This window comes from Phaseolus vulgaris, chromosome 7 (genome assembly GCF_000499845.2).
Source record: "Phaseolus vulgaris cultivar G19833 chromosome 7, P. vulgaris v2.0, whole genome shotgun sequence".
NCBI lineage: Eukaryota > Viridiplantae > Streptophyta > Magnoliopsida > Fabales > Fabaceae > Phaseolus > Phaseolus vulgaris.
Window position 1 is genome coordinate 11,206,528 of NC_023753.2, and position 26,152 is coordinate 11,232,679.

The 26,152-nt window shown below is 32.3% G+C and overlaps 1 long non-coding RNA gene across 1 annotated transcript; it reads right to left on the minus strand.

The window, feature by feature from the left end:
* Positions 1–16,060: 16,060 nt before the first annotated feature.
* Positions 16,061–16,852, minus strand: LOC137830461 (uncharacterized). The gene is made up of 3 exons (XR_011084219.1): positions 16,716–16,852; positions 16,476–16,643; positions 16,061–16,399 (listed from the first exon to the last, which is right to left on the minus strand). It is a non-coding gene; the product is annotated as an uncharacterized lncRNA (long non-coding RNA).
* Between the last annotated feature and the right edge of the window lie 9,300 nt (positions 16,853–26,152).

Sequence of the window (26,152 nt, forward strand, 5' to 3'; positions counted from 1 at the left end):
AGTATTTTTATTTAATGTATTATATTAAAATAGACTTAAATATCCTTTTAACCCCTTAAAATTAGGTTAAGTTTATTTTTATCAATCAAATTTCAATTTTTTTTCAGTCTCCCTAATTTGAAAATACATCACTTTTGATCTTTATCAACATGGACTAAAAAAACATTACAAAATAAGGAGATAAGTGGGTTATTTTTAAATTATAAATCTAAAAATAACACTTTTAAACTTGAGAGACAAGTGATAAACTTGGCCTTTGAAATAAAATAAAAAACAATAAAGATTCTTTTGACACTAACACATTTTCTTTCCTTTAACAACTCTTTATAATAATATTTTTAATTAAAAAAATAAAATAAATATAATTAAAATATTAATTTCTTAAATTGTTAAATGAGTGTTTTTACTCTTTACTGTATCAAAGTATTAGTGTTCAAATAAAACATTGAACACATTACATAATACGAAGGAATTTTGAAGAGTAGGATAATTAGAAGATACTATAAGAAAATTCTAACAAAGTTACCCTTTTTATTAATCGCATTTTTTTAATCCGTTTTAATTGTTTTTCCTATAGTTTGAATAATAAAAAATTTAAAACCTACAATTTTTAAGCTCTTTACTTTTTCTCAAATTTAATAAAAAGAGTAAAATGGTTGATTTATTAATTGCTAAATAACTATCCTAGTAAATATGGTACACTTTTCGGGTAAGTTCTCTATCTAGCACCATATTTAAACTTTTATTTCCCTAACTAGCACACTTTTGTTTTTATTTTCCTATCTAGCACCCTTTTATTTTTTATTTCCCTATCTAGCACCATTTCAAAAATAAATAAATAAATAATAATTTATTTATTTATTGATAATTTTAATTTTAAATACATTAAAAAATAAATATTTTTAATGTTTAAAATAGTTAGAAATATAATTAATAAATAAAGAAATGATTTTTTATAAAATAAAAAAAATTAAAATGTTTAGTTTAAAATTATTTTTTTAAGAATGAAGAAAATAAAAAATTAAACCCTACAACAACATAAAAGTTGAATCTATAAACATAAATTACTATTTATTTTTATTATTATTGATGATGTAATCATGTTAATTTCAAGTAAAAAATACATGACATAATTACAAAAAAACCAAAGTCAATTAGTATTAATTAATAGTGGATACACAAGTAATATTGAAGTGTCTATCCTAAATGCAAAATCCTAAAAAAAACTAATGCAAATGTTACACTTAATGCTTAAAAATGAGAAGCAAAAAATGAAAAAAAAAAGTCTACAAAATAAAAACAGCAACAATAAAAAAAAATGGTTGAAAAAAATAATAATAACTTAAAACATAAAAGATATAAAATAAAGGCAAAACAAATTAAGATAAAGATAAAAGATATAAAAATAAATCCAAATAAGATAAATATAAGAGATATAAGGCGATACTAAATAAGTATATGTTGATCATAAAAATGAAAATAAATGAAAGATGATAATTCACTTAATATTTTCTTCAATGGTACATTAAATAGTTTGTGCGAAATGAAACATAATTAATGATGAGGAGTGCACAATCCAGTAATGTTGGGACATATTTTTTATGTGTGTCTTGGTGTTTGACAATATGAACATTTTTTTTCTGATCATGTTGTTATTTTATGTCCATATCAGTCATTATTTAACTTTGTTTTTTTTTATAATTATGTCTTGTATTTTTTACTTGAAATTAACATGATTACATCATCAATAATAATAAAAATAAATACTAATTTATGTTTATATATTTAACTTTTACGTTGTTGTAGAGTTTTAATTTTTTATTTTATTAATTCTTAAAAAAATAATTTTTAAACTAAACATTTTAAATTTATTATTTTTTTATTTTTATTTTGTAAAAAAACATTTCTTTATTCATTAATTATATTTCTAACTATTTTAAACATTAAAAATATTTATTTTTAATGCATTCAAAGTTAAAATTATCAAAAAAAATATTTAATTTATTATTTTTTAATTTATTTTTGAAATGGTGCTAGATAGAGAAATAAAAAATAAAAGGGTGTTAAATAGGGAAATAAAAACAAAAGAGTGCTAGATAGAGAAATAAAACAAAAATAGTGCTAGTTAGAAAAAAAAAAGTGTAAATGGTGCTAGATAAAGAATTTACCCACACTTTTCACTCCTTTACTTTATTATTAGAACGACTAGTAATATAATTTGTCACTTTCTTAACACGATTTTTAAAATTAAAAAAAAAATGTACTTCATGTTTCAGCCAACTTCCAGGTACTTTTATTTTAAGAAATAAAACTTTAAAGTTACATTTTATATATTATAAGATTATTTATAATATAAAAATAAAGCTATACATAAGACATAAATAGCTTGCACCTTAAAAAACAAAAAATCAGTTGGCAAGTATTAAAATTCTATTTCCTAAAAAAAATTTAAATATTCTTTGAATTTTTGTATTGAAGAATTAATCCAATTTAACTTTATTGTTGATAAATAAAAAAGAAACTTACATTTTTTTAAGCTTTTATATATTTTGTAATAAGCACTATATGAAAATGTTAATTTATTAAAATACAACTCAATGAATTAATTATATTATAATTGTTTTGAAGACAAAATTAATTAATTATTATATAACTAAATTATACAATGTTACATAGATTAACAAATTATTGGTATTGAAAGTGAATTTTATTATTAATAAAAATTTATAATTAGTTTTTTAAATTTTAACTACTAAATTTTACATTCTAAATTAATTTTTAAAAGATTAATAGAGACTAATTTAAAATATGAAAGAGTTAGTAGTTAATAGTTAATGGTTAGATACCAATTTAAAAATCACTTTATAAATTTTAATTAATAATAAAAATTATTTTAAATATCAATAATTTTTATACTTTAGTTAATATAATATAATAACTAATTATTTTAATTTATAAAATTAATTTTTATTTAAAATTTTCTTATAAAATTTTAAAAAAATATAAACTTATTAATTTAACTGTGCAGTGATAAAAAAAAGTTGTGGACTATAACTTTAACTCTGAAACCGTCAAAGTAATATTTTAAAAAAAAAATACTACAACTTAAAGAAACATTGTGGGAATAAAGTTATTGAAAGTTTTTTTTTTTTTTACAAAAAAGATAGAAAATGAAATAAGAAAAAGAAGGAACTGCGGAAATATTTAGTAGCATTCGTAGGTGTCGAAAGGAGGTGTTCTTAAAAGTAAATGGAGCTTGAGTCATCCATGAAAGGTAAAAGCAATACCCATTAACGCACGCACAGCATAATTACATGCCTTCAGAGGACACTATATTTCCGTCAACCTTGTCATCGACCAAAATAGAATTCTAAGATAGTAGCTTGCATGTGTTCACTTTCTTTTTCATATTTAATTTTATGTTCTCACAATATTTATATATGTATATATAATATGTGTGTACTTATGTATGAATCATGGAGACTACTGCAAAAAAAGCTGTGACAGACGTGTACGACATTGTAAACCATTCAGCAACACATGTGGGAGCATGTACTCTACGGAATGTCAACCAGATTCATTATATGGGACTTTAACACACTTCCATGCATTACTTTTTTACTCCTTTCTGTCAACCTTTTCAATTATTCATCATTATTGCACCAAATTTTACCTTCATCTATTATCACCTAACTTTTCATCCTATAATCATTCCTCACTTTCAGGACCAAAACCCTAAGTACTTACTCCTATCATCAAAGATTACTATATTTCTCACCTCTCAACAAAATCCTAATGCATCTTTATCTAACTTCATTCATCCTCACTTCAAAACTCCATAGTTTTTAACATCTAAACCACTCTCTTCAACAATAGTGCCCTCCCTAAACTCTCAGTGCACTCAAAAGATAACACTGTTGGAGAACCGTGCAAAACAAATTTCGAGATACCAATTTTTTTCAACATATGAATTAATTTTCAGTAGAATAGTTAACATAAATAATGAATTATAATTTTTTATGTGGGTTAGATACTTAATACTAAAATATAAAAATATAAGACTTTTTTTAATTATTTCTATCTGTTTTTTAGATCGGACATGATTAAAGATTAGAGTATTTCATTATATATAAGTGGGTGCGAACCTCACCTCATGAACCGGTTTTATAGGGTTGAATTAGAAGTAAAGTCCACTACATAATCTAGTTTTTCTTCTTTATTAATTAGTAAAAAAAATCAAATAAAGAAATAAAAATCCTGATTAAAAAATAGAAAATAAAATAGATAATATTATCTATTTTCATATTCTAAAATTTATTCATTCAATGACAAAATGAATTAAATTTTGAACCGATAGTGATTTAAAATATCAGAAAATTAAAAATAAAATTACATAAATGAATCATCACAACATGGGAAGCTCCCACTTGTGTTCTATACTTGTATCTCCTTTTCTTACGGTCTCCTTTTTTTTTAATTATTTATATCAATGAAAAAACAAGTTAACTGATGTATAATTGTGTCTTTACAAAATTTGAGGATATGCGTATCTTGAACATTTAACCTTTAGAAATGTTTAATGTTTATTGCAATTAAAGTGAATTTTCTTTTTTGTCTTCTGTGTGGCGTATGTAAATGAAATGAGTATTTGAAAGTTGGACTATATATCAGAGACATACTAACAGTGTACTATACTATTTCTTTCTATTAGAGATATATGCACTGTAAAAGTTGTAATAATTCTTTATTTTTATTAAATATAATTGTTACATTTATTTTTTGTTATCTGTTATAGGAATATAAGAATATATGTTCGTTGAAGATTCTTTTTGTTATTAGAGAGATAAATGCTTCTAGTGTTTTTATAGATGGGTTGAAACATAATATTTTATTTAATTTATTTGTTCTTTATCAATAAAAAAATTAATTAAAAAAAACTTTTAGTGGCTGACTTTAGGTATAAAATGTCTTTTTATTATATTTTGTTGTTCTGAATTTACATTTATATACCATATATTACAATGTGTTATACAAAGTGATGAAGTTATGTGAAACCCTTAATTAATGAGTAACAGAAGAGTTAGAATATTTTTTTTATCAAAAAGAGACTGTACTCATCCGCTGATATACCACACGCACAGAAGAGTTAGAATATGGAACTAGCTCGGTTCAACTCTTGCATTAATTAACTTGATGAGTTGAACAATGCAGTACTAAAGCTTAGGTTATTCAAAGCAGCTAGAATTAACGTTAATCTTCTTATAATTCAAAGGTTTCAGCACAGATGGGCCAGAAGATCCAGTAAAGGAATCGGATCTGCATCTTCCTGATTAAACTTTTGGTTTTCCCCCCCTAATAAGTCTCAATTGGCAATGCTTTTTCCTTTCCCAGAGGCACAAAAGGAGATGTGATCAATATAAGGGCACAAAGGACTCAGATAGAGTAGTGTACAAGAAGGCCCCAATTGTTGAGGGACACATAAAAGGACAGCAAAAAACTTGTCCACCCTCTTCTTTTTCCATCAAAATCCTGGTTCCACTGGAAACCTCATTAAATGGTGCAAACCTAAATGCTAAAACTTTGCCACCTATTAGTTGCTGTTATACTAAAGTGAAGCATCCACTAAATCTGTCATGTTCACCATGTTTTGAATTGCCTTTAGTTTTGTGTTTCAAATATTTTGGTGCAGACTGGCCTATGTATCTATTAATTCTTCTAGTGAGCTAACTTGCTTCATCCAATACGTCATTCTCACAAGTGGCAAAAGGAAATGCATGGTAGAGGCCAAAATAGCTGGTCTATTTCACTTCCCTATCCTGTTTTCCATTTTTCTAGCAAACTCTCATTTCTCAACTTCACTATTTTAAGTCACCAAAGAGGCTGTAGAAAATATCAGAATCAGTGCACAACGAAAAGCAAATGCACTAAATGCTCCAACCACTAAGAAAAGAATTACACTTTATGTGTGTATATATAGTGAGAATGATTACACGATAAAATTACCTTTGTTGGTATAAACTTTTCTTTAACGGAAATTATATTAATAAATTAACCCTAATAATTAATATCATGCACACATATCATAAATTCAGTGTATATTACTCAAAAGAAAAATCCAATAACCTTACCAAAACTAGCTAACTCAAAATCAACGAAAGTACCTAAACCTAACAATATCACCAAACCTTCATACACAACCAAAAACTAACAGAAACTTTAAATAGACATCAAACACGTCAATGGATAAGACACCAATCAGAAAAGAAAAACCAAGAAGAAACAAATTAAGAAGTAATCTAAGACCAAGCCTTTAATTGAGGCAAAGAAAAGATTTCAGAATGATCAATCGTTCTGCCCTTAAAAATGTGATTATTCATGTGCCTCCAAATCTCGCTAATGATTGCAACCCAAACGCGTCCCCTAGCAGCATTTACATAGTCTGGAAGATTGCACAAGATAAAGTGTAAGAAATGTGAACCAGAATTAAAATGATCTACCGACGTCATCTCAAGCCAAGCATAACATTGACTCCAAACTAACCAAGTTATTCTGAATTAAAAAAAAGTGCCTTGTATCCTCAATTTCTTCCCGACACAAACAACATGAGGAGAAATCAATTGTAACCCCACATTTAACCAAATTAGCCTTAGAAGTAATCGAATTACCCAACGCCCTCCAAGCAGTAAAGAGAGCACAAGGTAACACCTTAATCTTCCAAAAATCTTCGAACTAATTAAAGACTTCCTTCCTTAAAGTACTGTAGGTCGAACTGACCGAGTACCCCAAATCCGCTTCATCATTCCACACCCAACTAACTTCCTTGCCCAAGATAAGACGCGAGCCTTGAAGTTCTTGCATAAGCTTAAATTCCTGAGCCTTTTCCCAATCGAACAGGCCTCTTCTTCACTTAAGAACCCAATTCCAAGGGTCGGAGGTCCACTCCTCAAAAGAATTCAAACAAGCTTCATTGCTAATACTTAAATAGAAGAATCTTGGAAACCTACTCTTCAAAGCTTCAGAACCCAACCACACATCATCCCAAAACAAAATATTATTTCCATTACCGATTGTCCACTCAAGGAAACCCTTAAAATTCCTTCCCCACTCCATCCTCAAAATCCCCTTCAGATCTCTCCACCACAAAAACTCATTGTAAGAACTCTTATTCTCTTTCAGACTTCTCCAACTGTTGTATTTTGATTCAATAACCTCTTTCCAAAGCCCTCCCTTGTCTGAATCCAAATGCCAAATCCATTTTCCCAACAAAGCCACATTGAATAACCCATATCCAAAATACCAAGACCACCAGCTTCCCAAGACTCACATACCTTTTTCCAAGAAATCCAAGCAATCTTCTTCTCACCCGACTCCCAACCCCACATAAAATTCCTCTGTAATTTTACGATTTCCTTCAACACCGAAGAAGGCAACTTAAACAAAGAAACGTAAAACAGTGGAATGGAAGAATGAACATGCTTAATCAAACAAACTCCCTCTACCAGTGACAGGAATCTACCTTTCCACCTACCCAGTCTGCTTTTCATCCTTTCTATCACGCCGACCCAAAAGCAACTTCTCTTGTGACAACCCACCATGAGCAACCCCAAATACTTAAAAGGAGTATTCATCATGTCACAATTGAGTAACGCAACAAAATGTTGGATCTCAAACTTATCCACTCCCAACCCACCAATCCTACTTTTCAAGAAGTTAACCTTAAGGTCAGATGCTAAGTCAAAGCAATTCAACATTACTTTAATAGTGAACACGCTTTTAATATTGGCTTCACAAAAGAACAAAATGTTATTTGCAAATTGAAGCATATTCACCTTTACCTTCTTAACCTCGATCTCCAAACTTTCAACCAAGTTCAACTCGATTGCTTTCCTTGACATCCCTGCCAAACCTTCAACTACAATAAGGAACAAAAAAGGCACAATAGGATCACCTTAACGAAGACCCTTTTGTGCATGGAATTCCTTAGCTGGACTGCTATTTACTAACACCAAAATGGAAGAAGATTCCAATCAGGCTTTGATCCACCTAATCCATTTTTCAAAAAAACCCAACCTACCTAACATGTAAAAGATGAACTCCCAACTCTTAGAATCATAGGCCTTCTTGTAGTCAACTTTAAAGAAAACACAACTTTGCTTCTTCTTTATAATCTCCTCTAAGACCTCATTAGTTACAAGAACACTATCTAATAACCCCCTTCCTTCAAGAAAAGTTGACTATGCTTCAAGAAAAGTCTATGATCTATGACTTTGCTTAATACCTTTTTTAACCTTATTGACAAAAGCTTTGATATAATTTTATATAAACAGTCAACCAAAGAGATAGGTCTAAAATCACCAAGTTGTTGGGGGAATATCAACCTTTAGAAGCAAACAAATGAATGACGCATTAGACCCCCTGGGCCATCTACCTATAACCATGAACTCGTTAACTGCTGAAAGAATAACCTCTTTTAAGGACATCCAACCAAATTTAATAAAATCAAAATTAAAGTCGTTAGGACCAAAACTCTTAGAACTATCACAACTCCAAACTGTTGATTTAACTTCTTCTTTAGAAAAAATTCCTACCAGCATACTATTGTCATCATCTATAATTGAACTAAAGCTAACATCCATTCTCACAGGAATCTCTTCAGATTTGTCAAATCTAGCTTTGAAAAAATCTCTGACGTTATCCATTACCACCTCTTTGTCGTCACACCACTGACCATTATCGAGAACCCCATTTATCACATTCCTTTCCCTCCTCCATTTGATAACTGAATGGAAGAATCTTGTATTGAAATCACCCTGTTTCACCCACTTTTGAAGAGCTTTCTGATGCAAAATCACTTTTTATTTGAAAAATTTCTTGTTTTGTTCAGCTAACAAAAATCTCCTCCCCTCACAACCTTGCTCGTCTAACTCACTCCGTCGTCACGTGCGTCCAGCTCATGAATTTTCTTTTGCAAATCTTCCCCAATCTGATTGACATTCCAAAAATATCTATGTTCCAGCTCTTTAAGTCTGCCTTTAACTTTTTCAATTTTTCCTTGAACACAAAAATCCCTCCACCCTACACCTCGTAACTAGTCCAACTATTCCACACAAAATCTTTAAACCTACCATCTCTTTGCTAGACATCCAAGCCTCGAAATGGTTTCGGACCCCAATCCACAAACGATTCTTTTAGAATTAATGCGCAGTGATCATAGACCAACCTGTTGAGGACAAATTGTTTACTATCCAACCATAATCCAACCACTCTCTGGAAACCAACACCCAAAATCTTTAAACCTACCATCTCTTTGCTAGACATCCAAGCCTCGAAATGGTTTCGGACCCCAATCCACAAACGATTCTTTTAGAATTAATGCGCAGTGATCATAGACCAACCTGTTGAGGACAAATTGTTTACTATCCAACCATAATCCAACCACTCTCTGGAAACCAACACCCTATCAATTCTACTCTTAACCGACCCATTCGGTTTGTACCAAGTAAACTTTCTACCCACCAACGGAATATCCACCATTTTCGATTTATCAATAAAGTCATTAAACGCTCTCATTTGTCTGTTGTAATCTTACACTGAGAACCTGCTTCTTCTCTCCTCTTGGCACCAAATAGAATTAAAATCCTCTGACACGCACCAAACCCTGTTGGTATGATTTCTTCTAATCACACTAATCTCTTCCCATATTAATTTCTTCTCCTTCAATGAACCAGAGCTATAGTCGTTCACAATAGTAATCTAAACCACGAAACCCTCCTTCCACACTTCTTCGATAACAGAAAAATTCTTTTCATTAAAGGAAAATGAAAGTTGAAAGTGGTTCCTCCTCCACATAGTAATAATCCCCACTGCATTATGGCAAGCACCATTTTCAACCCACTCAATATCATTAGAACCCCAAATGAAACAACAACTCTCCATACTAATCTCGAAACATTTTGTCTCCTATAAACCAATCATATATACTTTCTCTTTAACTATTAAATATGTTACATACTTTCTCTTGATACTCCCTCATAACCCCCTTATGTTCATACTAACAATTTTCATCATTGGAAACATTGCATTTCGTCCTATTACATCTCTGCTTGTTATTGTCCCTTTTCTCCACACAAATTAATTTACTAATAACTATATCATCCTCACCATTGAAAGAGAATCCTAACTCTTTATACCAATTTCCCAACTTCTAACAGCCTCCGCTTCGTCATTTTTCAACCAAAACAGCCTGTTGCAATTACAGACAACATTGTCTGAAATATAATTGTTTACATGGGTAGAGTTTGACCTCACCATCGGATGAATCGTAGACTGAAAATTGTTGACCGCTAACAAAGAAGAAACCTTTACCTCCCCAAAACGCGTTGCTCCACCAACCTTTCATTCCACTTCCAAACCCTTCTCTTTCTCTTCCCTATAAAGAAACAACCACTAGTGCAAAAAGAAGAAAAAGGGTACTCTTTATTTAGTGTGGCTTTTGCGTTACCCGCTTTCGTAAAAATCGCGGTGGCATTTTTGAAATTATTTTGATTTACGAATGCGGCTATTTGTATAGCCGCACTTGTAAATCAAAGCGTTTTGATTTACGAATGCGGTTTTACCTTTAGCCGCATTTGTAAATTCTTTTTTACCCTAAATTTTGAAGCGTGCCACACACAATTTCATACTTTCTTTCTCGTCTTTGCTTTCGTTTCGCGTTTGCGCTCTGAGTTCACCTCCTTCTACTGCTTTTGCATTCCATTTATGCCAATGTAAGTTTCTTGAGCTTTCTTTCTTCCTCTTCATCTTCACAAATATATGCATAGATGTTTTCGTTTTTCTTATATATATTTTTTCCTTGCATTGGTGGTCTCGAAGCACTATTTCATTGGTTGGCATTCGTTGCTTCGTCGTTGTTTCCCTATCTGCCGCCACCGTTGCTGGCACTCCCGTGCCACTCTTCATGTATAAATCTTTTTCGTTTTTCTTACATTGTTTGGTTTCTTGTATTGCTCAATACTCTTCATGTGGATTTTTTGGTTTGCTCCGTCGCTGCTTCCCTGTCCGCCGTTGCTACTTCCCTGTCCGCCATTGTTGGCGCTCTCGTGCCACTCTTCATCAACGTTGTCTTCATACAAGATTGACGATGTTTTAAATTTTTTGATTTTTTTTAATGTTTTGGCATATACAAGTGCAACTATAAGAAATAGCCGCACTTATAAATGGTATTTACAAGTGCGGTTATATAGCTGCACTTTTATCTCTTCGATATACAAATGCGTGCTGATCAAATGCAACTATACAACCGTCCTTATCAATTTAAAAATAACCGCACTCGTTTTGCCTTTCTGCACCAGTGAACCCATAATTCCTTAAAGCTTTACGAAAATCTGCACCACCTTCCCCAAGACTTTCGAAACCATGGACTCTTGCAGGGGAAAGAGCTATAGAAAGCAACGCAGCAGCGCTGCCCCCCTCTCCCCCCAGGGACACTGCCCTAAAAAAATTGACTTAATTAATCAATAAAAGTGAAATTCACAAATAAATAATTAAGGTATTTAAGTAGATTTTCTATTACCTCTTTTCATGAGTTAATATGTTTGTAGATAAGTTTCGTACGTAATTTTCACAGGTTCTGATGGAAACTGTTAGCTCCAATTTGTAGATAATATCCATAGGTTTTCAGTTCTAACTCCAAAATTACATACGGATTTTACTTATGAATTTTTTTGTCAAACTTTTACACTGTTACATACGAAAAAATCCGTAGGTAACTCAAGTTACCTACGGATAATAATCTGTATGTGTCCTAAATTATCTACGGATTTTGTAAGTAATAAAAGATTTTATTGTAATGTTTATTTATTTATCACATTAATCTCAAAAGTTAAAAACTTGCAAACTCTTAAAGAGTATAGGACAATTTGACTGATAGGTAGCCTCTAAAAATCATTGCTAAAATATTATCAAATACGATAAAGAAGTGTTGTATAAAGTAATAGATCAATCTCACTTAGCCTTTATTTTAGAAGTCTCACAACAAAACCCGGAGACAAGTTTTTCACATGAGCCTTTGACATAAACTCTTCCATTGACTTACTCTTTTTGGGCATATCTATATATATTATTCTCTCAAAATGAGATGACAAACACTACAACATTATGATTCATTCATAGCTAATATAAAGGACGACGGGAATGTCATAGCCAAATATTTTAGTGTTTAGATGGGAATAGAAGGCAGAACCATTGAAGATATAATTTTGTTTTTCTATAATTCATTTTATATATAGGTTAGAGTATCCTAATACTCTTTTACTTATATATTTTTTGCTTATTAAAAAAACTTTATTCTTGACATTAATCACGTTTTTAGGGCTTTAGGATAAAGCGTTATATAGTTGGCTCCACTAAGTGAAGTTTGGGAAATTTAATATCCTAACAGTGGAATCAAGAAAAAGATGAGACGATGGTCAAAGGAAAGCAGATAGTTATCGATTAGAAAATGTTGTTGATTCAAGAATTTGAAGAATATATAAAAAGTAGACGAAAGTATGGTCCGTAAGGTTCATCTCCTCTTAATTAAGTAAGCAGCAATTCCAGAAAGAGGAAATGAGAACAAAAAATGATGCTTGATCAATATGCTTCATTGGTAATTTCAAAAACAGTTTATTCCCTTATTCCGTATCTTCTTTCAGGGACGAAACCCTTCCACTTGGACACCCATTGTCCGTTCTTCAATACTTATTCAATACTTTTCAATACTTATTCCCTTCTTAAATAAATATGGATAGGATTGGTTTCCATTTTCTCTAATTTAACATTCATATGTTATAATATATGGAAATTTCATTTATAATATCTATACATATTTTGCATAATATTGTTTCTTTGCTTCTTTTATAAAATGTAACAAGGAATCTATGCAAACAGATGCTTAATAGAGAATCTACCATTAAGTAATGCAACAAAACTCAACGATCATTAACTGTTCACAACCTCCATCAAGTTAGATTTCATAGTTTAGTCATTCTCTAGTCCTTTCAAACTCTTTTAGTTTGTCTGAAATATTAAATTTTCTGAAACAAATATATAAAAATAAATCGTTTTTAATTGTGAATGATTAATATTATAAAAAGTATCCAGTTTATAAATATTACGTATTACACAGTAAGAAATATATGGTTTTATATCCTATGGTTGGTTGCTAATGATAGCACAACATTATTGTATATTTAAAAGCATGGAAGATTAGGACTTTGCTCTCGATAGATGCCTAAGTTAACATAATAACTAATTGTCTATTACTTTAATTTACTAGAGTTTATCCTAAACTATCAAACATGACGATCTCTATTTTATTTAACAGTTTAATTCTCCTTTGTATAAGTATTATTAGAATTAAATGTATAACCAATATAAAGTATTTTAATACTGTTAATTAATTCTGCATTGTCATAAATTAAAAATTAATCTATTACACTACACCAATTTATTCCTGTGCACCCAACAAAAAATCAAACATAGTAATGAATATACATGCACACGGCAAAATAGTAGTGGTGAGTTGGGTCGGTAATGTTTATAGATGATGTATTATTTGAATTTAATTTTTTCAATATACCGATTGAGTTTATGAGTAGCCATTGATATACCTGATAAACTGAAAACAGTAAGAAGTTTGAATTGCAGAGATAAAGATAATGATGGTTGTGAACTAACAATGCTGCATAGATTGCGCATGCATTGTCAAAATCAAAATCTTTAGTTTGATAGTTCCCATGTTCAACTTCATTCTCATCGATGTTGGAAGAATTTTACACGTGGAGGAGTTGCGTACGAATACGTCTAATTCAAATAATCATAACTTTGGGTGATATTTTGATATAAACCACCCAACTTCGCACCTCACACACACTGTACGTAGTACGAATTCACAACTATTTGAACACTTGTAATTAATCTACTACACTGCATCTTCTGGGTTGACCAATTTTTTAAAGTTTATTATTATTATTATTATTATCACTACTACTATATAGTGACACCATAACCAACCACGCTAGCAAGGTACAAAGTCAAAATGATAACTATACATTGGAGTGAGTAGTGATCCGTTCTTCAGTGCTTTCTCCAAAATTGTCAATTAAACTCATTAATAATATAGTGCACCCAACTTAATTCACATATTTAATTATATATCCCACAAACAAAACTATGGAAAGCATCCTAGTTGACCAAGTTTAAAATCTTAATTATTCACTTTTTTGTTGACTACTTTTAGTTAGTAAAGAATTTTGGAGGTTGCTAATCATGATTTTGATTCAAAATGAAGGAGATAAAGCCAAAAAGCAGCATGATGATTTAGTGTTGGAGTAAGTGGTTCAACCAAGTGTATGGACCAAGTACTTTAAATTGCTTATGGAAGAGTCCTGTTCTTGTTTCTGCTTCTTTCGGCCCCCCACAGTTGGTGCCGCATGATTAATTTGGATGCTGATTCTATTGTGCTTCTGGGTCCATCTTTATGTAGGTAGTATTATTATATGCAATCAAACATATATTTTACCATATATATGTACCTTCTCTGCTTTTATATCTCCATCTATTTTTTCTTTCAACAAAAAATAAAAGTACAAATCAGTAATGGAAGATTTGAAGAACACTTTAACCTCTATAAAAAAAAAAATGAATACAAGTCACCTTTCTCCTACAAGATATTCTTCTTCCGTCCTCCATTTATTGGTATATTACATTTAAAATAAACCAAAAACTTCAATCACAATGTGAGTAACTTAATTACATGATAGCAAAAGACCTAACCATAAGATTGGTAAGGAAATAAGTTCGAAGGAAGTGTGTTGATTTGATTGCATATTAGGAGGTGGGTTAGATGAAATGTATGCATGTAAGGTGTTGTTTATGCGTATTAGGTCATGGGTCGAGCCCGATCATGTGGTGAAATGGCCCTTAATGTCAATCTCTGGAGTTAATGAAAAAGATCTAAATTATTTCTCATAAAAAGGGGAGGACATTAGTTATGGAGATTGGCCGTATATGCAGGATTGTGATCAATTTGGAAATATAGCTCAAAACAAGACTAGATACAAGGAGAAGTGGAGGAGAGCACTACCCTATACAAGGGAAAGAAGATGACCTGACAAAAGACACAACACTCTAGGAAATCACTATTTCTAACTTAATTGTATGCTCTAGTAAGGATACATTCCTCTTGGCTAGAACATTTTGGCGCCCACCGTGGGGCAGGTAAAACTATCCTACGCCATTTTTAGAAATGCAAATGATAGGAAGGACGATGACACACTAGTACAAAAAGGTAAATTAACGACGGTTAAAATCGACATTTAAAGACGGTTCCAGAACCGTCGTTATTACAGGCGTCGTTAAAAGATATGAATTTTTAACGACGGTTCTGGGAACCGTCGTTAAAAGGTATGGACTTATAACGACGGTTGTGAAAACCGTCGTTAAAAGTGGTTTCTATTTTTCAATAAAAAATACGTGACTTTCAAAGACGGTTCCTATAGGTCGTTATAAGTGTCCCTTTTAAAGACGGTTCCAAGTGGAACCGTCGTTATATGTACTGTTTAAAAAAAAAATAAAAAATTTTATTTTTTAAAAAATCTCAAATAACCTGCATAAAGTTTTCAATTCCAGAAAATAAAAACATTTCAAATCATAATTTAAATATAAAAATTACATACAACAAATTATACCATAATACAAAAAAGTTTGGTAATATATGAAAAAATTTGTCATTGTAATGATTTATCTATACTAGAGTGTTATACATGGTTACAAAATACTTTGACCATGTTGTTCTCACATACTCCAATGCTTCTAAATCTAGCGGGTGTTGGTCGTTGAACAACTGTGACATTTGAAATATTTTGAATTAGTGCATGATTAATAAATCTCAAATTTTAAAGTGTTTATTGTATTGAGGTATTACCTTATCCCAACCTTTCATAATTTCAGCTTGCAAAATAGTCAACATCCGCTGCATAACATAATAACCGCACTCATAATTTTGAGGTTGCCTGTTGGACTGCATGTGAAAATAAATGTATTAAATGAATGAGTGAAACACATTAAATTAAGTGAACAAATATACTTTAAATACCTTAAGGTACATCCAAGTGAGTTTTTGTGCGTTTGAAGTTCTCCTCCCACACAACATATTATATCCAGAGTAAGCACTAAAATAATAAGATTTCATGTTAGAATACATAACATTATATAATATATAAGTAATAATAAATGTTAAATGAAACTGTCGTACCTATCTATAATGTTTTTAAAATAGGCAGGAGGTTTTTTATGCAAGGAGCAAAACCATGCAGCGGTATGATCTTGAACAGATATGATCAATAGTTGCCAATGACGCCTGTATAACAAATCAGTTAATTAGTTTCTCTTATTTCAATAATTTATTAAAACTTATTTAATAAATAAGAACTTACTCATGGATGTACGGAGCAAAATAAATGTGTTTTCCACCATTCTTTAAGGCAGTGGTGATGTATGTTTGTGTTTCCGACTTCTTGTTTCCAATTGATTGAGTGATTTGAGGGTCTAAAAACCCATATATATTATGTTTCCCCTCATCAAAGCATAATCCAGAAAGATACCTAAATTTCAATAAGTTAGTACTAGTATATTTAATAAATCAAAAGTATAAAGAATTTAAAATTTGAACTTACATCATCCATAATTGCAGAACTGTTATGTTAATCTCTTGATCTCCGGATGCAAGGTCCAACAAATCAGACATGTGAACGTACAACGGTAGATTACTATGCCTTCCAAAAACATTGGCATCCCATGGAACCTCTAAGACGGTTGTATCTAAAGTTGTAGCAACTTCCACCAATGCCGCCAGAGGATCATCAATGGAGACTATTTTCTTCTTTCCCAGAGGCAAATTTGTCTTAGGTTCCTGCTACTCATCAAAACAAAAAATACTTAAATTAGTTAGAATGTAATATATCATAATTGTATTAGTATTAGTGCAAATATATACCATAGAGTCTATAGGTCTGACGAGATGTCTAGGCCAGGCAACGAAAGTATGTAATGCCTCTGCCACAATTGTCACCTCTGATGTCGGCACAGGAACTGCAAGATCACCATAAAGGACCTTCTCCACCGTGACCTTCATCAAATTAGAAGAAAGAGGCACATTGTGTAACATTGTGACCCCTTCATAACACTTACCCAAGGCAACGAATCGGGTTGAGGAATTACACTCAACATATAATTCGCATTGGCTAGTTGAGCCAAAGTCATCCCCTGATAGATCAACTGCCGAACAACTCCCTTTAGTGCTGACTTTCTTAATAGGAGGCGGAGGTGGTTCATCTTCTACCATAGTAGGTGGTTGCTGTGAGTGTCCTAAACCCTCCAACCGCTTTTTGAACTCCATTTCCATTCGCGCACTAAACTCCTCCATGAAGCTTTCTTTAAGCTCTTGAGTTACCTCAGCCTTTAACTGCTCACGTAGTTGTAGTAAATACTCTTGGCTAGGTTCATTGGACAATTGTTCCTTGCTGTGTGATGGAGGTCCAAAGTATGACCGAATCCCAACCCCATATCCAGCTACACGAACACGTCCAGGGTGTTCAGGTCGTCCGAGAGCAACATTAAGAATATCATTGCGACCACATGGTTTAAAAGTCCCCTGTGTTGATTGCTCATTAAGAGAATCCTAAAACAAATGAAAAGAAATTGACAAACTTCAACACATTGAATTTAAAATAACACATAGAATTTAAAATAACACATTGAAAAGAAATTGTCAAACTTACAATGCGTTCAACTGTTTCTTCTGTAGACTTAGAACTCCATGTCCCTAATGTGTTTATACGGGCACCCTTCCACATCTCATGTCGGAGTGGTGGGGATGGAGGTCTTAAAGAATCTACACTATTCATTTCCTCAATGGAAGTAGAACGTGCTTTAATCTTTTCTTCAAGCATCCTCTGCTCTAGCAACTTATAACCACCACGAGACAATAGGTGTGGGGTATCATTATGTGCCTGATTGGCTTTTGCTTTGTTTCGAACCTCCTATCATAACACTCAAAATTTAGTAATACGTTAATATAAACTATATTCAAATATAAAAGTGATACTAACCTGCCATTTTTCAGTTTGTCGAATATTGACAAACTGCTGCCAAGTTTCTTCATCAATGGATGCATATTTTGCACAAGGATTTTCTTCTTTCCTTTTCCCATATATATAATCTGTTGTCAATTTTGATTTAAACTGACGAAACTTGACATCCACATCTGAAAGAACCTTCGCTTTCAAGGTTTCCACATTCGGGATGTTGTAATGTGTCTACATTGTTTGAAAGAATTAGTTCATAAACAAAAACAAAGTATAAAAGAACTTTAGATTTAGCAAAGTAAAAACAGTTACATACCAGAATATCTTGCCAAATCATGTTTTTCTCGTGGTCAGTCACGTGATCCCAAGACTGAGTTAAGATAGAGATCCTTTCACGAGAAAGTACTCCGAGATAACTCCTATATTTCTTTGCATGTTGCCCAGTGGGCACACCAGTGTGGATATCAATAGACAAAGGTATTTTGTCATCTTTAGTTATCTTCTTAAACATATTCTTCAATCTTGTAGGTCCTCTACCAGTTTTTGAATGGGAAACTTTATCATCTGCCATGTTCCTGTTATCAAAAAAATATAATAAGCATCAAGAATATGAAATATAATAAAAATGAAATATATTGTAAAACTAAACATGAATCACATGTACATACAAATATATATTCCTTCATCATGATCATTTCGAGTTGCATGTACAACATCAGCAACATCCTCGTACTCTTTATTGATGGTCGTTCTTGTAAGTGATTCAATCTCACAAATGTCATTGTTTGTATCTTCTGGGTCATTATGTTGTTTTTTTCCATGTAGCACAACAGACCAGTGGTCAGACGTAGGATCTTGGATATAGAAAACTTGGGAAGCTTGATGTGCCATTATAAATGGTTCGTCATGATAACCTATCTTTCGAAAGTCAACCAAAGTCATTCCTGATTCATCAACTTTGACACCAGTCTTATTGTCAACCCACTTGCATTTGAAAACAGGTACAGTAAACTTGGTATAATTAACTTCCCAAATCTCTACTATGACACCATAATAAGGCATTGATCCCACAACAGGATTTTGATCCTTTGCAGTTGAAAACTGCATAGACTCTGCCTCCAAGGTGACTCCGCTATTTTGCACTGTACTCCTATCATCTCGAGACTTTGTGTAAAACAAACAACCATTTACTTCATAGCCAGAACAACATAAAACATCAAATTTGAGACCGTTTGCAAGCCATGTTAATGTTTCAGATGCTGATGGATCATTCATTATTTGTTGCTTAAACCATGACATGAAAGTTTTGTTATGCTCAATTAACACCCATTTTTCTGATTGTCTTGGATTTTTATATTTGACAATGTCTTTGTGTGTATCTAAGTATGGTAACACCTCATCAGTGTTATTCAAGATATACAAGTGTGCTTGCAGAACCTCTTCTCTAGATTTGCTTATGACATGTACACCTCTTGAAGATTTACTTATGAATCTACGAGAGTGCCAAGCTTTTTCAGGAACTCCTATACATTTGGCTTTTGACATGTACTCGGAACAAAACTCAATAGATTCTTCTGAAATGTATCTTTCAATAATGGAAGCTTCTGGACGACATTGATTCTTCACATATCCCTTCAAAATCTTCATGTATCGTTCAACTGGATACATCCATCGCATATAAACTGGCCCACACAATCTGATTTCTCTTACAAGATGAACAACCAAGTGTACCATAATATCAAAAAAAGATGGAGGAAAAAACATCTCGAGTTGACACAAGATAACAATTATTTCTTCTTCAAGTTCATCCAACTTCTGAGAGTCAATCTCTTTACTACATATGGAATTGAAAAATGAACATAGTCGAGTGATTGTATGCCTAACATTTTTGGGCAAGATTCCACGAATAGCCACTGGTAATAATTGTTGCATCAGAACGTGACAATCATGTGACTTTAAGCCAATTAGTTTCAAATCATTCATAGATACAAGACTCTTCACATTTGAAGAGTAGCCTTGTGGTACCTTAACACCTTTAAGACATTCACAAAAACTTGTTTTCTCTTTCTTTGACAAAGTGTAACACGCTGCAGGCAAGTATGTACGTTTACCAACTTCTCTCGGTGCCAATTCCTCTCGTATATTCATTTCAATCAAATCCAGACGTGCATTCACACCATCCTTTGTTTTGCCTTTAATGTTCAGAAGTGTTCCTATTAGACTGTCACAAAAGAAAGGGGAGACAATACATCAAATCTTGGTGTGAATTATCACAAACCTTCATGTTTAAGTTATGTACTCTTTTTATTATATATTTTTTACATCTTGTTTTTATAAGATTTTAATGTGACATAATGAAAATAATTATCATTTTGTTTATCATATGTGTTGTTAACATTTTTAGTGAAAACATATCACATTTGTGGAGTAGTAGGAAGGGAAGCTTATCGTTTGGAATCATTAGTGGTGGTCGAATACCAAGAAACAAAAAAGTGGCTAATCTTCTTTTCAATTTTAGTTTATCATCACTCTTTTCTTTTTGTTGTGTTTCACTATTTCTTTACTATTCACTAGTGCAAAAAAGACTTATTTCCACACTACATTTAAGGCACTTTTACGGTCAGACGTTGTTATCCAAAACGTGGTGGCATTTTTAAAATTAACTTCCTCTAAGAGTGTGGCTATTTGGTATAGCCGCCTTCTTAAACAAAGCACTTTGTTGTAAGAAGGCAACTATACCAAATAGTCGCTCTCTTCTACTCTTTTTTTACCCTAACTCAGAGCGTGCCACTTACGCTTTCATACTTCCTTTCTCTGGCGCTTCGTTTCTGCTCTTCTGTTGGTGCTTCTTTTTCATCTTCCTCGAGCCTGGATTGTCTTCTTCGTGTCATTGGTAAGTTCGTTTCGAGCTCTCTACTTCTTCTTCACCGTTGGTTTTTGTATTTTTTTGTTTCTTTTATTTGTTTCTTTTCTGCCATTGCTTGAATGTCACCACTGTTTCATTGGCTTCAACGTTTGTGTTTGGGTTTTCACTGTGCCATATTATCTATGTCGTCGTTGTTGTTGTCGGCGTTGTTGTTGCCATTAGCGCACCACTCTTCACCACCATCGTTGCCTTCACGCACAAGGTTGGTGGTGTTTTAATTTTTTTTTTTTAAATTTAACGTTATTAATTTGTTTATTTTTTATTTAGTATAATTTTTTTTTTAATTTATATTATTTTTTTTGTTAGAATAAAATTATTAAATTACTAGATGGTAGATAGATTTATATTATTTAATATTTATAATTAATTTAATAATTTTTAATTTGTATATTTAGTATTTATTATTAATTTATATTATATTAATTGTTAGGTTAGAATAGAATTATCGTGTTGGTATTGAGTCTGAGAGTGTTCGACCCTCGACAATTGATATGTGTTGGCATTGATGGCGAGGGTGGTCTTCGACCCTCGGCAATTGATACGTTTTGGTATTGAGTCCGAGGGTGTTCGACCTTCGACAATTGATACGTGTTGGTATTGAGTCTGGGGGTGTTCGACCCTCGGTAAGCGTGAGATTTCACACTCATTAGTAAACACTTGAATGACTATTACAGAATATAATGGATCAAAATTGGATTAATTATGTTCCCATAAGTGATGAGTACGAAAGATTAGTAGAAGAATTTATACAATTTGCACAATGTAACGCAAATAATAGTGATCATGATGGAGCAAATATTAGGTGTTCATGCTTTAACTGTTTGAACAGAAGGATACTGAATGTTAAGAAAATTAGGGATCACCTTCTATGTGATGGGTTTATTCGATCTTATACAACTTGTACATGGCATGGTGAATTATTAAATTTACCACGCGTTTTCGTAACTAAAGAATATGTGGGGTCCACCATGGATGATTCAGTACATGGTGAAGTAGATGATGATCGATTGGAGGACATGATTCGTGATGTGGGAGTTGAGTCTTTTGCAGAAGCGCATGAATATGGAAGTATGTAAAGAGATGCAGAGACTCCATTATATCCTGGATCAACTAACTTCACACGGTTGTCGGTGGTGTTAAGATTGATAAATTTGAAGGCAATAAATGGATGGACTGATAAAAGCTTCATGGAATTGCTTCAATTGTTGTAGGATGTGCTTCAGAAGGGAAATACTCTACGTAATCGTAATTATGAGACCAAAAAGATTCTTTGTCCAATGGGTATGGTGTATAAAAAGATACATGTATGTCCTAATGATTGTATATTATACAGGAAAAATTTTGAATTGTTGAAAAGTTGTTTGAGGTGTGGGTTATCAAGTTATAAGTTGAAACAAAAAGATGATGATACTATTGAAGAGATAGAAAAACATGGACCCCCAATGAAGGTTATGTGGTATCTTCCCATTATTTCAAGGATGAAACGTTTGTTTGCAAACCCAAATGATGCTAAGAATCTTAGATGGAATGCTGAGAGGAAATGTGATGGCATGTATCAACATCCAGCTGATTCTATTCAATGGTAGAAATTTGATGATGAGTTTCCAAAGTTTGGTAAAGAATTAAGAAATATCTGACTTGGTTTAGCTATAGACGGAATGAATCCGTTTGGTAATATGAGTACGAATCACAGTTCATGGCTTGTTTTACTAGTTATTTACAACTTACCTCCTAGATTGTGCATGAAGCGAAAATACATGATGTTGTCTATGATGATATCTGGTTCGAAAAAACCAGGAAATGACATAAATGTTTATCTAAGTTCCCTAATTGAGGATTTGAAGTTAATGTGGGATCAAGGTGTTGATGTATTTGACGAATTTGCTAATGAAACTTTCAAGATGCATGACATGTTATTTTGCACCATCAATGACTTTTCAGCATATGGTAATTTATCAGGGTATAGTGTTAAGGGTCATAAATCATGTCCAATATGCGAAGAAAACACTACTTCTCAACAAATAAAACATGGAAGAAAGATACTATATCTTCAGCATCGGAGGTTTCTTAGAAGTCATAATCCTTACCAAAGGTTGAAAAAAGCCTTTAATGGACATCAAGAGACTAACACTCCACCAACTCCATTAACTGGTGTTGAGGTTTATGAAAAGGTAAATAACATAGACCACACCTTCGGTAAGTCGAAAATGAAGTCACCTGTGACAAACATATGGAATAAAAAATCAATCTTCTTTGATCTTCCTTATTGGTCGAGGTTAGAAGTCAGACATTGTATAGATGTAATGCATGTTGAGAAGAATGTGTGTGATAGCTTAATTGTTACACTTCTTAACATTAATGGGAAGACAAAGGATGGTCTAAATGCTCGTTTATATTTGATTGAGATGAACATATGAGGCGAGTTGGCACCGATAGAAATGGGTTAGCGTACATATTTGCCCCTAGCCTATTACACCATGTCAAAAGATGAAAAAAAATAAGTTTTTGTCAATGTCTAAAGGGTGTGAAAGTGCCACAAGGACATTCCTCAAATGTGAAGAGCCTAGTTTCAATGCAAGATTTGAAGTTAATTAGGTTGAAGTCTCATGATTGTCACATCTTGATGCAACAGTTTTTGTTAGTAGCTATTCATGGGATCTTACCAAAAAATGTTACACATATCATAACCCGTTTGTGCTCATTCTTCTCTTCCATTTGTTGTAAACTCATTGATCCATTAAAATTAGATGAACTTGAAGATGAAATTGTTGTTATCTTGTGTGAATTGGAGATGTTTTTTCCTCCATCTTTTTGTGACATCATGGTTCATCTAGTTGTGTATCTAGTAAGAGAGGATAGATTGTGTGGACCAGTGTACTTAAGATGGATGTATCATGCTGAGTGGTATATGAAAATTTTGAAAGGTTATGTGAAAATCATTATCGTCCAGAAGCTTCAATGATTAAAAGGTACATAACTGAAAAAAGTATTGAATTTTGTTTAAAGTACATGTCAAAAGAAAATTCAATAGGTCTTCCAGCTAATTCATGGCAGCACAGACATTCTACAAGTAAATTTTTACGTGGTGTACATATTGTAAGCAAATCTCGATCAGAAGTTTTGCAAGCACATTTGTATATATTGAATAACAAAGATGAAGTTATACCTTACATAGATGCTCATAAAGCCATTGTGAAGGAAAATAACACAAGACAACCATAGAAATGGGTCTTTATGGAACATAATACAACTTTCATGTCTTGGTTTAAAGATGAGGTGTTAAAGGATTCAACGGAATCAGAGACCTTGACCTGGTTGGCTACTGGATTGAAGTTTGATGTCATTTCTTACACAACTTATGAAGTGAACATTTGTATATTTTACACGAAGTCTATGGATGAAAAGAGTACAGTTCAAAATTCTAGTGTACCTCTTGAAGCCGAGTCAATGCAGTTTTTAACTTTGAAATATACAAATCTTGTACTTGGATCAATGACATATTATGGGTTTATAGAAGAGATATGAGAGGTTGACAATACTAAGATTTTTGTTCCAGTTTTAAAGTGTAAATGGGGTTGATAATAAAAGTGGGGTTAAAATTGATGAATCAGGATTCACACTAGTGGACTTTCGAAAGATAGGGTATCGAGATGAGCCATTTATAATGGTTCAACAAGCATCTCAGGTTTTCTACGTCAAAGATCCTACATCAGAACATTGGTATGCCGTTTTACACGGGAAAAAACAAGGGGAGACCATAGATGATAATTAATAAAGATGACAATGTAGTTGATGATGTACATGCAACCCGTAAAGACCACAGTGAAGGAATTTACATATGAATATTCAACCCACTATAGTAATAAATTTAGAAATATTTTTTATAATACGAATTTATAATTTTATGTACTCTTTGTTTTATATGATTTTCGATGAAGATTAACTAATTTTTGTTACCTAATTTTTTAACACAGATATGGCCGATAATCAAACTCCAATCAGACCCCAATACGGACGAGGCAGTAGAGGACCTACTAGATTGAAGCGTCTCTCATTGAGATGTTCTAATGGTGAGAAAACACCTGTTGACCTTGACATCAACACTAGAGTGGCTTCTGGTCCTAATGTTGAGATGTTTAGAAGCTATCTTGGAGTTGTTTCTCATGAGAGGCTCTCCATTTTGATTAATTCATGGGATGATGTGTCAGAGATCGATCAGAACATGCTCTGAGAGGATGTTTGGGTAAACTTTACATTATTATCGTTATCATATAATGCTTTTTAATATTCATTGTTCAATTTTAATTTTATGATATTATTTTGCAGGAAAATTTTGAAATCTCTAATGTGGAACCGCTTCGATCAAAGATCATATCCAATATCGGAATTAAATTTCGTCAGTTTAAATCAACACTGACGACGGAATATATTTTTGTCAAGTATAAAGGCGAAAATCCTTGTTTAAAGTGCAAACATATTGATAAAGAGACATGGCGTATTTTTGTTCAAAATCGTGAATGTGAAGCGTGAAAGGTAAGTGAAGTTACTTAACTATTTTTATTAATATAACATTAATAAATTAATATTATTTAATTCACTTTTTTATTTAATTTATGACAGGATCATCAAAAGAAAACTTAAGACATATCATTAAATCATGTTATCCCGCGCGTACTATCTCATTCGAGGTATCAAAAGTTTTAGCAATCCAGACAGGGGACTGGGTCTGAGATTGATACAGGGGTCATTTCTCGTCCATCACCACCTTGCCGCCACGAAAAATGGAAGATGGCCCGAATTAAAAAGTCGGGTGCATTTAGTTCTAAGTAATCAGAGATAGTCTAAAAAAAATTTGTAAGTTATTTTTATCCTCTTTTGCATTTATTTTAAAGCATTAATTATATTTAAAACTTATATAATTTTGGTCTCTTATAGGATTTCTTGGTTGAGCAAAGCTCCCAAGGTAATTTTGTATTTGAAGGTCGTCGCGATTTCCTAGCTAAAGCAATTGGATGACCTAAGCACTATGGTCGTGTTCGTGCAACTAAAAAAGGGGTTGGAATTAAAATATATTTCGAAGCTGCACCACGACACTCATCTT